The 15406-nt window shown below is 47.8% G+C and overlaps 1 non-coding gene across 1 annotated transcript; it reads right to left on the bottom strand.

Moving 5' to 3' along the window:
• Positions 1–10217: 10217 nt before the first annotated feature.
• On the bottom strand, positions 10218–10269 carry MIR7481 (microRNA 7481). The gene has a single exon (NR_105651.2). It is a non-coding gene; the product is annotated as a microRNA 7481 (primary transcript).
• Between the last annotated feature and the right edge of the window lie 5137 nt (positions 10270–15406).

The raw sequence follows: 15406 nt of genomic DNA, 5'->3' as shown, positions 1-15406 counted from the left end.
AATGTAGCATCAGAACCATTTTGTTGGTGTAAGCTGTTCAGTTTTCAGAGTTTGGAAGAAGACATGCTTGGAAATTTTCCAGTGTAAAAATTCCATGAGGAAGTTTAAAATACAGTGCTTTTAGCTGCAGTTCTGCAATGAGATCAACCCAGATGGGTACACACACGTCCATGCTGGACTCCCAGAAAAATATCAGGTTTGTTTACATAAAGTGCAATTTTAAAATAAAGCTTTCGAAAGAAATAACGCTTATAAGGGAAAACATTACTACAGTTGAGAAGATAACTGAGTCTAACAATGTGGACAGGCCCTCTAGTTTACAAATTATTCAGTTAAAACAACAACAACAACAACAATATTCCGTAAGTCTTAAATTGCTGGTGCCTGTCCACCCATGTTGCTGCTATTTCTAGATACTCTGCTTGATTTTTAAATTTTAAAATCACTATGGCTCTCAATTTCAAATAAATTTATTATGCATTCTCAGAAAGTGCCAGAAATCCACGGCGATTGGGTTTCACTCAGTTCATTACTCACTGTACCTTAGAATTCCACATTTAATCTATTTTTCAAACACAATGAGAACCTGAAACCTTGTGGACTTTTTTCATTTCTTCAAGAACAGCATTGCCTGAACAACTAAAAAATGTTTGCATACTTAAGTGTGGTACAGTTTAGAAGTAGTGTATTCAGAGTTCATATGCCTTGATCCCTGTTTTCCCAAAGTGGATAAGCAGCATCCAGTCTTGTTTCAATCAATACAGGTTATGAGTTGCAATCATCTATCCCATTCAGTATCTTTATTCTGTATGATTCTAAGGGAGGGAATGTAACAAACTACAGGAGTGAAATAAATGCTTGTCATTGAGGTGACTGTTCATCAGGAAACAAGGAGCTGTTAATTGGCTGATCAAGCACAGAATGTGATAGCACACCTGGAATAGACATTTCTGTGACAATAAAGTAACATTTACTTTACCCAAGAGGGATAGCTACATCATTATCTCTTCCTGAAATTACTTTTTTTTTTTTAATTTATTTAAAGAAATAATTGTTTATCTCTTAATCTTATGTCTTTCTTTAATATTCAGGAAACACTTGGGCTGTCTACAGCCCTATGAGGAGTTCAAGAAGACATAGGCTATAGAAATAAGATGTTCCACCAACAGTATTTTATTAATTTACTTTGCTTATGGCTTTAGTATGAGACCTACAGTCTACAGAAAGGTAAAATCCCAGTTGCTTACCACAGATATTACCAAATGCCAGGCAAAATGCATCAGAAGGCAGAATTCTAATACAGTTTTGTTTGTTTCCTTCCTTTCTTCATCTGTGTCTTTTTTCAAATATTTGCAGTTTCTGAATCCTGAATATTGGAAAGAAATGCCTTCAATTTTTTGTTTTCTTTTACTCAGCTTACATTTGGCAGTGGAAAATGCTACAGTAGAGACTGATGAGCAGTTTAGAGGAAATGTTGCCTTCTCAAGCTGTATTTTTACAATACAGGAAAATTCTCTCCTGGCATGGACTCTCCTGTGTGTGTCTAGAAAAGGAAAATGTTTCCATCAGGGAAAAAGAAATGACAGTTTCCCTGTAATGACAGTAGGGGTTTTGAAGACACTGTTCTCTGAAGCACTGAAAAGTCCTGTGTATGTAAATGTAAATCCATCTGCCAACTTTACATTGGCTAATTCAGAGTTCACAAGTACTCGTAGATTTCAGCCATAACTAGTACCAAAGTCTTCAACTCAGGCCCCCAAAGAACAAGACAGTGTTCCAGACGTCCACTTCTAATAATCTGAAATTGTCTTCTGTCTGGCCAGAATGAATGGGAAAGGGAGATCCACCTTAACTTTCCCAACTGAGAAAGGATTTTCTTTTCCCTTTTTTATCTTTCAGTCAGGTTGGTAATGAGGATGTCTTGTGCACATCTATTTAAGAAAAAAAAAAATTAGTTGAGGTCTGGATAGTGTTTTTGTGATTTGCTTTTTTACTTCCTGTTTAAAAGAGGGAGACATTAAAGTGATTAAGGAACAGTCATTTCAATATGGTCTCATATTTTCAGCAAATATCTTCCGTACTGAACTGTAACTGCAGTCTCTTTAGATAAATCCAGCCCACTCTCTGTTAATCAATACTTATCCCAACATAAAGAAAGCAATACTGCTCTGAAAGTTTAAGCACTTGTCCAAGGACCATAGATCCAGCATGCTGCTGTGGGCTATTGTGGGCTGATAGGACCGAGCAACCAAAACGTCCATCCTGAATCTCAAATGGTCAGAAGAGAAACAGTAGAGGTGAGATGATATCTAACAAGTGAAACACTCCTGGACAGCTCTATTCTGACCAATGCACCTGTGTGAACATTCCCAAACAGTGCTGAAGGGAATTTCAGCCACATACTCAATAGTATCAGTATTTGATCAAGAGAACAAAACAGAGGTGCAAGCATATACTGCATTCCATTAACGGTCACCATTGTTTTGCTTCCTCTTTACTATCTTAATCTATATACCAACAACAAAATGGTTCCCTACAGGTAAGCAGCTTACACTGCGACATACTGTGTTTCATTAGCAATGCACTTCTCAATTCTACTGACATCTGACTGCCTCCTTATCAAACTTCTGTCCACATTTGAAGTTTGCTGTTTGATTTGATTACTGCAAGGCTTTGAGCCTCACAAGTAACCCTCTCGCAAATTATTTGTGCAATGACAGTCTCGCTTCACTGTATTGTATTCCAGAAACTGCATTCAAAATAGCATTAGATATATGACATACTCACATGGACAACTCTAAGTTCTGTATCAATGATACAGAGAGGCATAGTTCAGAGAAGAATGCTCCCCTAGTCACTCCTTTGGGCATGTTCTTGCTGAAGTGTTGCTATAGGAATAATTGCACTTCTCTAGATACGTTAGGAACCTAAGCTAGTAATTACACATTCCTAGAAACATCCATGTCCACATTCATCACTAAAATGTATTCTTCTCACTTGAATATCAGGATCATTACCAAACATAAAGGACAGATCTGTCTAAGTTTAGGATACAATTTCCTCCTATACAAGTGGCTTCTGATTTCTTCCTCCTATATAGACAGTTTTTAAGAAATAAATGATGCTCCTTCTTCTTGTATCTAGTTATTTAATTCATAACATACACTATATTTCTTGCATTTTACATGCACTTCATCTTGGTCCCTGTTCCATTAACTGCATCAATCTGGAAAAAAAAAGACATTCTGAAGGAGAGCTGTATGCTTTCATAGTTTTGACTGGAAAAGAGTTACGTTTTCTTCTTGGTAGCTGTTATGGTGTTTTAGATTTAGGATGAGAATAATGTTGGCAATACCCAGATGTTTTAGTTGTTGCAGGGCAGTGCTTAAATGAGGTCAATGACATTTCAGCTTCTCATGCTGCTCTGCAAGCTAGTAGCTGGAGGTGCTCAAAGAGCTGGGAGAGGACAAAACCAGGACACATCTGACCAAAACTGGCCAAAGGGATGTCCCATACCATACGGTATCATGATGAACAATACAACCTGGAAAGATGGCGGGGGTGGGGGTGGGGAGGGGGCTGCTGCTGCTGCTTTGGAACTAGCTGGGCATCAGTCAGCAGGGATTGAACAACTGCACTGTGCCTAACTTGTTTTGTATATCATTTATTATTATCTCTTCCTTTTCTATTTACTATTAAACTATCCATATATCAACCCATGAGTTTTACCTATTCTCCAGTTCTCTCCTCCATCACAATGGGGGACAGCACATGAACGGCTGTGAGGTACTCAGCTGCCTATCGAGTTAAACTACAACAGATGCTGATTTTATTAACCTACTAAATACAGAGAAAGCTGCCTAGATATCCTTCAAATAACTGATACAATCAGACAACAGTTCTGGTGACAGCATATACCAACTTAGATATAATTCAACTTTCGAACAGAACAACAGAAACACCTCCAAGCTTATGACAGCAATCTTGAATATATTTATGAGTTTGAGTTGATTGTATCACAGAACTTAAAATGACTTTACATTACACTAAGCCTAAATTTCAGTGATACAGATGGAGATAGACCTAACACTTTTGCACATCTCTTGTACGCCAAAAATCTTCCTTACAGTTCTTGTGGCAGCTTAAAGTCAGGGGACTGTACACTTCCACATTGGGCAGCTAACAGGAGTTAGACTTGTCACAAAGAATCCTAGAAAGATCTGTACAAAAGCTTCAGAGGTAAAGAATCCCCAGTGATGCATGCTGTCTGGCTCACCTTACCTAGATCAAATTGCCATAGGTAAGAGCTAAGGTTTTTCTATCAGAAGGAATAAAATGTTGCTGTGTGATGAGAGTAATGCCAGATATTCTAACACTTCCAGACATGTCCCTGTTTGCTTCTGTTCACACCAGTGACTAAACTCCCATTGGCTCCAGTGCGATTCTTTAGCAGCTGAGTATTTTGGTTTTATTTATTTTTTAAAATAAATAGTTAAAAATGAAGGAAGAATTCTTGCTTTGTTCCCTTAGCTCAGTTCAGACAGACACAGCTCAGGAAAGTGATTTCAAGGAGGCTGTCAACAGTAGCCTAGAAATTAATTTCTATCTTGACAAAATGAAAGAGGAAAACATGAGTTAAGATAGATAATGCAGGGTAGCATTGAAATGTCAGGGCCTACTGATAAATACATGACAGACAGCAGTATACCTTCAGACAACAAGTACTGTGGAAATTGCTTAATTAAGATTATCACTTGATTCATTCACTACAGCCATTACAAGTACCTTGTGCCTTCACCCGCACAGGCAGCAATATTTCCTGACTGGTATGGTTCGTTACCAGGAAAAGAACACATCTGGTTATTCTCATTGCACAAAAAAGAAATGTGTTGACCATGATCAACAGTCTCAAAAGCATTATAGCTTGAAAACAGTAACTTAGTGAAATTTATTTTAGAAACCAGAAAAAAACAAACTGTTTGAAAGCCTTGCTTGAGACAATTGAAAACACGGCAGTCTGTACTGGAATTCATGTGGAATCAGTGCCCACTACCAACTTTGTCTGGTGACTAGAGTGATTCCAGAAAACAAGCTGGCAGAAAGCAATGGAAGACCTGTAAACTGAAAAAAAAGTGATTACATTTTCAGTAGTGTTTGCTTTTTTTATCTGTATGGGTTTTGTTTTTTCATTTCTTAGTTCGTTATTTGTGACTTCATGAGCTTGATTTTAGAATGGGATTCAGGCAGACAAAAAACCTAGTGAAAGGAAGAAGAACAAGGAAGGTCCTTGAGTTTAGTGCTGACAATGTAAAAACATTTAAGGGTTAAAATATTTAAAAATAAAAGATACCATGCTTGTATACCAAGTAATGTTCTTTAGACATGTATTTTGAAGGAGGAAAGGATAAAGTTATTAAAAAATCTTAACATGAAATGACACACAACAAACATAAAATGATTTTGCTTTCCATTTCATTCATTTTAAGAATCGAGAAGAACTGTCAGAGAACAGTCAGCAGGCTGGAAGGCACCACTCCTCCTCAAAATGCTGGGCAACACAGGGAGAAGGCATTACTAGCAGTTCTCTGCAGTAAAAGAAAGACACAAAATTAGCTCTAAAACCAGACCCGTCACTACTATCAGCTTGTCTGGGTTCAGATCTGAGTGTATCCATGTCCACTTGCCCAGTCCATCCAGAAGGCTGGTGAATGCCTTCCCTACCCGCCACCCTGAGGTGGAGGCAGTCTTCAGAACTCCAAAGAAAGTGGCCCAGCACTGAGTGAGAGAGAGCAAGAGTTACTGTGACTGAAATCACACACGTTGGTGCAGACTGAATGTGTGATATTCAGTTCCCTGCTGAAACATTTGCTCATTACAGTCCATTAAGTCTTTAAGATAAATATCTGAGAATGCCTGAAATTTTCTGGATACAGAAATTATGCAAGCAGGGAAAAAATAGAAAAAGAAAACCCAATAGGGTCAAAAGTGAAAGCATAATCATCGTTTTCAAGCAAACATTCTGAACACAAAACTTAAAAGCAGGTGTCACAAAAGAAGTTAAAAATTGAAGTGAAGAACTGAACTTGTATTTCATTCACCACACTTTATTTGGTGCCAAATTTTGTTCACCATATTACATTTCCTTATTCCCTGATATATTCTTATTAACTGGCATTGTTTCATTCAGCAGCAGCTTTAGCTAGCTCCAATTGCTCTGCTTCTCTGTTCAGGAACTGCACACATACCACGTCTGTGGTAGGATGCTATGGCAACGTTACGAAACTTAAGGACAGAAAAAAACATTTTTTCTCCTGTGGAAGGGATAATGCAGCAGCCATGGAAACTACTACTTGATCAACATACAAAGCTTTCAACAGAACGTGGGAATGAAAACATGTCAAAAGAAAGTTATCATTAATGAAACTGAAGAAGCACTTCGTGAAAAACTCCCATGCCTTTTCAGTGGATTTTCTCAAGCTGAAAAGTCATAGGATACAGGGCAGGACTTGCAAAGAAGAAAGCTTCTTTGGTACGAGATATGCTTACAAAAAACAAAAACCCCTTCTTATTAAAATAATTACAAGTTAACAAGGACAAAGGGCTCCATGACCACTTCTAAAGGTACAAGGAAAGGGACACTCAACAGAGCAGAGACCTGCTACCTCTTTCTGCAGTGCCTCAAAGAAAGAGAAATAAATAAATTGTTGTTGTGTACAAGGAAAGAACTTTATTATGGGAAATTAAGACCTGTTTCAAGGATGCTATGGCAAATTGTGCAGAGCTGCCTTTATTCAGTTCCAAATGCTGCAGTTGCAAGCATTATTTTCTAATTAATGCTACCAAAACAGCTTTATGCCAAGCAACTAAGTAGTATAAGAATTTTCTGCCCTCTTTTTTGTTGATTTTAACAAGAAACATTAAATAAGTTTTTGTTTGTTTGTTTTGCTTAACAAAAAGCATTGATGAATAAAACAACATCTGACACAAACAGACATTAAATATATATTTTAATTGTGATCCAAGATAATTATTCGCTCAAAGTAGCCCAGGGAAGCAAACACGTTGGACACCCATGCTCTAACCTGTACTGTAGCATCCACAGGTGTAAGTCTCAAAAGACGCCCTTGTTGAAGCTCATCATGTTCCTCCCTATTTAGCACTCCAATTCACATATCCAGTTCCTGTTCCCTGAAGCCCCTTGGAATGTTCACCGCACTGAAGTACTTTAACCACAAGCTGAGTGGAAGTTTTACTGTACAGGATTCTCCTGCTACTTCACTAACCTACACAAGGCAGTACAAAAATCATTAACTTAATGTGAAAATACATTTATTATAGTTATGGAGGGTGCTGTTTTTCTCCAACTGTAGAAAAAGCAGATCGACAGAAGCTGCTGTGCCTGCACGTGGCCGTGTTGGGTCTGAGACAGCATGCCTGTGCCTTCCTGAAGGGTGGATGTGGCTGAGCCTCGTGCCCATGGACTCGCAGCTGTACCCCGGCTGGCACTGATGGCAGTGGCGTGACTGCATGTGGGAAGCACGGTGTGTGGAAGCGCAGCCAGAAAGGAGCACACACGAGCTCCTGTGTGTGATGGCACGCTGGGGAGGGCACTGTCCACAGGAGTGCCCGTGTCTTGCCATGCCCGCAACCATGCACCTCACACTGCTCTGACTTCTGATGTGTGAGCAGGTGAAGCCATGGCAGAGACGTGTGCGTGGGAATCGCCGTTGGAAGCCACAGCTCAGTCAGTGACAGTACTGCCGAACTGTGCAGGGAGTGATAGGTTGGTCTGTTTGTTTTGCAGCCGAGATGTTTGAACATCTGCTGAACTTTGAGGAGATTGCTAAAAGCATCTGCTTCCGCCTGCAAATTGTAGAGCAGCACATCCATGAGACCATGCTCCTCTTTGCTGAGGCCACATGAGGAAAGAAGGAAGTTGACTTCTTCCTCAGGAAACGTGGTGTTCATTCTCTGGGAGGGCAGGAGGTCATCATGATCTTCGTTGATGACTGCATACTGCAGTTAGATGCCACGGGCAACATGCTGCCCGCTCTTCTCGCAGTGAGTTTGTATGCCTCCGGGGCTCCCTGCAGTACTCTCAAATGAGCTTTGCCACCCTTGAGAGCAACAGACACGTGTCTGTGGCCTCTGCTCACTTGTGTCTGTCCCGATGCAGGACTCCGAGATGATGAACACGATTGCATTTAGAGGCGTAAACAAGTTTACTCGATGCAGTGAGGATGGCTTCGTCAAACTGCCAAGGTGAGCACAACCACTCCTGCAGCAGCCAGCCGGCCAAGGGAGCAGCTGCTCAGCTCAAGCTTTGAGGCACCTTCTTGCCAAGGCCTCCCCGAGCAGCTCCCTGTGTGTCCCTGCTGCCGGGAGATGGGTGAGAGAGAGCAGGACGGGCTCAGATGGAATGCATATCTGGGCTGAGTCCAGTGTCCAGTAGGGGCAAAGAGCCTCTGTAATGGTGGCTCTGCTGCCAGGGTGGCAGTGAGTGTGAGTGAGCACAGCTCTGCCTCTGCTGCTTACCTGCACAGTCACTAAAATGATGTTGTGGTGTTCTCTTGCTTCCCACGTGCAGTGAACATGTATGATCCTGCAATGCTGGCTCAGCGCAGGGCATCTCAAGGTGTGAGAGGAGAAAGAATATGCAAGGTGCAGGAGAAGAAAAATCAAGGAGTTAGATTCAGGTGAGCCTTCTGGAGAAATATAGCAGCAGGGGGTGGAGGACACACCGTGCTCTGGCTTGCTGTGTCGGGGTGGTGTTTCCTTCAGCCATGGTGCCCTTGCCAAAAGGCCCTGGAAATGGCAGGGTGACAGCAGCCACAGTCCCTTGTGCTGCTGGAGCAGAGCTGTGGGCTGAGCCCAGCAGAGAGAAACTGCTTCAGCCTGTGCTCCCACCAGCTCAGCCTGCTGTGTCTCTGTAGGTTCCTGCCACAACTTGAGCAGGCCTATGCTGAAGAGCTGGAAAAGGCAAAAGCTCCACAGCAGCCAGAGCCATCTACCAGTGCCAAGCAGCCCTCCAGAATGGTACACCAGAAGCATTGAATCCGCCACCCCTGAATCCCCCTGGGGCTCCAGAGGAGGGCAGGCATGGCAGCAGCAGCTGCCCTCCCAGGGGTCCCTGCCCAAGCCCCAGGAGACTGACGCTGCGGATGGCTGTGTTTCCCTGGCCTGCAGGCAGCACACTTGATGCACGCTCAGATTGAAGAGAAACGGCTCCAGGTGCTGATGACCTCCAAGTGCAAGGAGGTCAAAGCTGAAGTCCAGCACCGATACCAGGAATGCACACAGAGGCTGAGCTCACAGAGGATGAGCTTGGAGAGAAGCCAGGTTCATTGTGCACTGACTGCCCTCAGGGAAAGGGCATTTCCCCCACTGCTCAGGAGGGGAGCCGTGCAGGGCTCCTGCACACGGCAGCACTGCTGTGGCCACCTGGCAAGGAAGCGTCTTCTGTCTGCCCACTGCACTGCAAGTCACCGTGAGAGAGGAGCTGCTGCAAAGAGCACAGGGCAAAGGCAGCAGCTGGCTGGGCATGGGCATGTGAAAACTAAACCAAGCCTGTGTGAGGCACCTGGCTCAGCTGAGGTGTTGGGCCCGCTCACCCGCCCCTGGGCAGAAAAGCCAGTGCCGGCCCTTGGCTTCAGAGGGTGAGGGCGGAGTCTGTGTTGCAGAGAGAGCCCTCTGCTCTTCAGTGCCTTCTCCTGCGCAACCGCATTCTGAGTGGCAGCCCCAGCTCCTTGCAGCTGTTCTTTAGGAGCATCTCTTTTGCCTGTGCAGAAGCCCTTCCACCACCTGCTGGAGGGTGACCCTCATCCTTCCTACATCGTGAGAAAGGAGTACAGCCAGAAGCTGGGAGAGGCTGAAGGGGAAGGACGGGTGCCAAAGCCCTGCAGGGCAGACAGCACCAGACGGGTGGCAGAACAAGCCACAGCTCGTGGGGACATCATGGGAACAGCAAGTGTGTGCTGGTTCCTGCAGAGGCCTGGAAGCAGCGTTGGGAGGCCCTGAGCCCCAGAGCTGTTCTCCGGGCTTCCCTGGGCTGCGGGGCTGGGCCTCCTCCTGCCCGCCTTCCCCCTGGCTGGTGGGCACCCTCGGTTAAGATGGGCCTGGGCACGAGGCCCCCTGGGCATGACACCAAGCAGGGTCTGTCCTGGGCAGCATATCCCCAGACTACAGGCCTGAGAGAAGCCCTGCAGCATTTCTGTCCCTCCTTCCCCAGACCAGAGCTGAATGTCTTTCTTCTTGGCTCCTACAGGAAAGGAGAGAATGTGAGGTTCTTCGACCACTGCCTTAAGGCCCAGGGACTGTGAGGCGGCTTTCAACTGCCACGGCCATAGCCGTCACGGCCTACACCAAAACGCTGCTGCAGGCGCCAGCAACTGCACCCAGGTGCACTCAGACAGAACCTCCCACCGCTGCACGCTGCCACCTTTGTAGGGGGAGAGCTGTCAGCAGTGAGGGCAAGGGGCACCCTTCCAAAAGTAACTTAACATCTTCAAACAAATAAACAGAAATGAACAATTTCTGTAGCGTTTGTGTTACATGATTGCTTTGCACACGCAAATTGCACTGCTTCAGCCGTCCCTTCAGAGTCTCAGAAAAGCGGCATTCTGCCTAGGGAAGGTTGTTATTCCAAGATATGCGGCACATCTGAAGCCTAGAAGCAGAGTCTCAACATGCCACAGGCTGTGGGACTTACACTGAACTCTGCTAGAGTTGATAATGGAGGCCCTGTAACAAGTGATCACTAGAAACTTGTCAGCTGATGATGTTTTGTTAAAATGTTCTGGAGCAAATGTGGGACCTGACCTACTTAGCACACAAACTTCTGGCCAGACAGCATCTCCCAGTGAAACCCCACGGCCACCAAAGAGCCCTTGCAAGAACCCCATATTGCCACTGTTTGTGTAAAGTATGAGATTTTAATATATATAGCAGCAGTTCTTGGAACAGCAGGTGGGCACTTTCCAGAAATTCTACGGACATTCACACACGTTGAATACATGCAATGTGTGTGCTTTAGTTCCTGGGTATGCATGTGAGGTGCAGCAATTGCCCATGCATCAGGTGCCATTAGGAAAGAACACCTGCTTCTTAATACCACACAGGTCCAGTAACGGACCTGCCAAATCCAGATTGCTGGCAACTGCTGCCAGCTAGGCTGCCATGTTCCCTGCATGGTCTTAGTCTGGTCTGAACAGGAGAGGAAGAGCCCTGCAACCTCCAGTGTAGGAACCTTGTCCTTCCTGCATTCCATGGCCTGCTGTTTTGACTCTGGCTCCAGCTTGTACTGGTGAAAATACGAATGGCGAGAGCAGTGCGTTTATCGGGGGAAGCCACCTTTGAGCAGGCGTGGGGACATGACTGGACCCATCCTGACTGGACCCCTTCCTTCTCCAAGCAATGAAAGGAGGTGAAGAACCTCCAAAAACCACAAGGGAGCACCAAAAGGCGCACTGCCCTGTGAGCGAGACCCCAGCACAACAGTGATGTGAGGCAGAGGGGAGCTGGCATCCCAACAGCCCTCAGGCATCTGTGCCACTAGCTGGAGCTCAGGAAGGCCTGGCCTTTGCAGGGTTTGCACCAAGAGGTGCCCATCCCAGCTCCAGCTCTTGCCAGACAGCAGTGTCAGGTCCCTGTGGCCACCTCTTGGGGGAGAAGTCCTGGTGCCAGCCAAGGCCTCTTCTCACATGCTGAAGTCCCACTGTGTGGAGCAGGAAAAAGATGATGTAGAGGGGAGCGCACCTTGGTTCTCTGATGCATGAGACAGTGGCTGTGTGACTGAAAAGAGAAAGCCCTGCTGTGACCCTGAGGAGAGAAGGGTCACCTGAAGGCCATAGCAGGAGATATGGTCCTACTTCTATCTGTAGGGACGAAGAAGGGGTCCCTGCTTTGCCTCGTCCTCTAGAACGAGCACATGGCATCACAGAGGCGTCCACTCACTGTCTGGCTGCAGTGAGTTGCCCTGGGGTCCTGAGACATCGGGCAGCTTTTGACTTTTTGGGGATGAAATGCCTCAGTATTTCTTACTGTCCTGGGTGGGGGGAGCAGGTGGGGTGGGGATTCTGGCGGCCCTGGGTAGAAGCATGGCAGATTCTGTTGTTCCCTGCTATGGCACAGGCCCGTGGGCCGCCCGCAGGGGTTGGCTGGAAAGTGCTGAGACAAACATGCTGCTGGCTCTGACTGAACCTGAACCTTCTTCTGTTGCGCAGACTTCTGCTGTTCCTAGGCCTACTGCAGCTTCTCTCCTTCATCCTGGTCCTGCTGCAGAGGGACATCCTTCACAGGATTCTGCCTCCAGAGCTGGCATCTGCCCTTGGCAGCCATCCTCCCAAACTCCTTCTTTTCTGGCCCCAGTCTCCACCGTGGCCCTTTGTCATGGCACCGTGAGGTCTGCACAGGCATTGGCTGTGCCTGCCCTGTCATGGACAGTCAAATCAATCCCAACTCCAAAGCGTCTCACTGTGCACGGGAGGCATCAGACCCCATGAACAAATGTCTGCTGAATTATCTGAAGGAGGCTGGAACCGTGCAGCTCCGAAACAGGAAGGAGGTGGACTGTGACGCATACCCTGAGGACTCACTACGAACTGCACTGAGCTGCTCATCTGCCCTTTCTCTGCCCCACTTTCACAAGGGCTTCTCTGCTCAGCCGTACTTCTGCCTCCTTCTTAAAAAGCGACCGGCGCTCAGCGGCGCGGCTTGCCGTTAGGCTTCCCCACGTCCGCGGTGAATCGCCTCACCGACCGCCCCTACCCGAGAGGCTGCCGGGGCTGCAGCCGCGCCGGGCGAGCAGCCCCTCCCGCCACCGCGCCGCTCCCTCCCAGCGCGCACTGCTCGCGCCCGGCCCTCGGCGAGGTCTCTGCAGTTTCCCGCCTCCCGCCCGCGCGGCGGCCGGCGGTTCTCAACTCTCGCCAGGACGTCTCGCGAGAGCGAGCCGCGCCCGGGAGGGATCGTTGGAGTGAGCCGTGTGTCGGACGCCGTCGCGGGCGGCCCCGGGTTGACGCGGGCGTTCGGGATCTCGTCAGCCCGCGGCGGGTGCCGCTGGCACGGCAGCAGGGCAGTCGCTGTCAGGCGATGACATGAGAGCTTAAAGTGGCAGTGTAGCTCCGTTTCTCACTCTGAAAAGTGAGGGCTCTTGCTTTGCGAGGGTACGGTTGCCTCCTGTCGGGCTGCCAGGGCGCTGAACACCTGGAGGGCCACGCTTCTTGGGGATTGAAGAGCCCCGTGCCGACCTCTGAAGGCAGTCTCTTTCAGAAGAAGTGCAAAGATGCTCTGATTTCATAAAGGCAAAGGAAATGGGAAAGGTGGCCATACAGAGAATAGCCAGGGCAAATGAAACCCTCTTTAGAAAACAGGGAACCTCATCATGGGTTCCTGTGGTCTCAGGGGTGTCCATACATGACTCAGCACAGACCTCCCTGCGGCCTGGCATGGCGACGCGCCTGTCCCTCACTACAGCCCAGCAGCTGCGTGCGATCGATTGGCACTGTCTGTTAAAAAGGGGGGAAGAGGTGCAGTACAGTGCTGACAGTTCCTCTTGTATCTGTCACACACACCTAATTGCATCAAAACCCGCGTGCGTTCCACATTCCGTGCACTTGTGTTGCTTGTTGTGCATAATGCGGAGGTTGCCAGACCTCCAACCCTGTGGCTGTCTGGTACCAGGCTTGGCTTCCCCTTATTGCTGTGCATGCACGTGGCCATGTTGGGTCTGAGACAGCGTGCCTTTGCCTTCCTGAAGGGTGGATGTGACTGAGCCTCGTGCCCATGGACTCGCAGCTGTACCCCGGCTGGCACTGATGGCAGTGGCCGTGGCTGCGTGTGGGAAGCACGGTGTGTAGAAGTGCAGCCAGAAAGGAGCACACGCGAGCTCCTGTGTGTGATGGCACACTGGGGAGGGCACTGTCCACAGGAGTGCCCGTGTCTTGCCATGCCCGTGACCGCACCCCTCACACTGCTCTGACTTCTGATGTGCAAGCAGGTGAAGCCATGGCAGAGACGTGTGCGTGGGAATCGCCGTCGGAAGTCACAGCTCAGTCAGTCACAGTACTGAAAGAGCCGATCAGGGTGTGTGGCTACCTTCAGTGTCTCAGGCTCTCTCTGCAGCCACGGACCTGAACGGCCACATTCATCCAGGGATGCTGGGAGCCAGAGGCAAAGCTTTCCTGCCCTTTCTGCTGCCCCTCAGCACTGCTCTGGAGATGTGGCCAAAGCAGACAGGGGCCCACTCCCTGCAGAGTGTCGCACGAGGCCCGGGTGCTGATGACCCTTCCTCTGCGAGCCTGCCGAACTGTGCAGGGAGTGATAGGTTGGTCTGTTTGTTTTGCAGCCGAGATGTTTGAACATCTGCTGAACTTTGAGGAGACTGCTAAAAGCATCTGCTTCCGCCTGCCAATTGTAGAGCAGCGCATCCATGAGACCATGCTCCTATTTGCTGAGGCCACATGAGGAAAGAAGGAAGTTGACTTCTTCTTCAGGAGACGTGGCGTTCATTCTCTGGGAGGGCAAGAGGTCATCATGAACTTCTTTGATGACTGCGTACTGCAGTTGGATGTCACGGGCAACATGCTGCCCGCTCTTCTTGCAGAGAGCTTGTATGCCTCCGGGGCTCCCTGCAGTACTCTCAAATGAGCTTTGCCACCCTTGAGAGCAACAGACACATGTCTGTGGCCTCTGCTCACTTGTGTCTGTCCCGCTGCAGGACTCCAAGATGATGAACACGATTGCATTTAGAGGCGTAAACAAGTTTACTCGATGCAGTGAGGATGGCTTCGTCAAACTGCCAAGGTGAGCACAACCACTCCTGCAGCAGCCAGCCGGCCAAGGGAGCAGCTGCTCTTGCCAAGGCCTCCCTGAGCAGCTCCCTGTGTGTCCCTGCTGCCGGGAGATGGGTGAGGGAGAGCAGGACGGGCTCAGATGGAATGCATATCTGGGCTGAGTCCAGTGTCCAGTAGGGGCAAAGAGCCCCTGTAATGGTGGCTCTGCTGCCAGGGTGGCAGTGAGTGTGAGTGAGCACAGCCAAGCAGCTCTGCCTCTGCTGCTTACCTGCACAGTCACAAAAATGATGTTGTGGTGTTCTCTTGCTTCCCACGTGCGGTGAACGTGTATGATCCTGCGATGCTGGCTCGGCGCAGGGCATCTCAAGGTGTGAGAGGAGAAAGAATATGCAAGGTGCAGGAGAAGAAAAATCAAGGAGTTAGATTCAGGTGAGCCTCCTGGAGAAATATAGCAGCAGGGGGTGGAGGACACACCGTGCTCTGGCTTGCTGTGTCGGGGTGGTGTTTCCTTCAGCCGTGGTGCCCTTGCCAAAAGGCCCTGGAAATGGCAGGGTGACAGCAGCCACAGTCCCTTGTGCTGCTGGAGCAGAGCTGTGGGCTGAGCCCAGCAGAGAGAA

Source organism: Gallus gallus, chromosome Z (assembly GCF_016699485.2).
Source record: "Gallus gallus isolate bGalGal1 chromosome Z, bGalGal1.mat.broiler.GRCg7b, whole genome shotgun sequence".
Taxonomy (NCBI): domain Eukaryota; kingdom Metazoa; phylum Chordata; class Aves; order Galliformes; family Phasianidae; genus Gallus; species Gallus gallus.
Note: the sequence above shows the minus strand (reverse complement) of the source record. Positions and strands in the feature narration are given on the sequence as shown.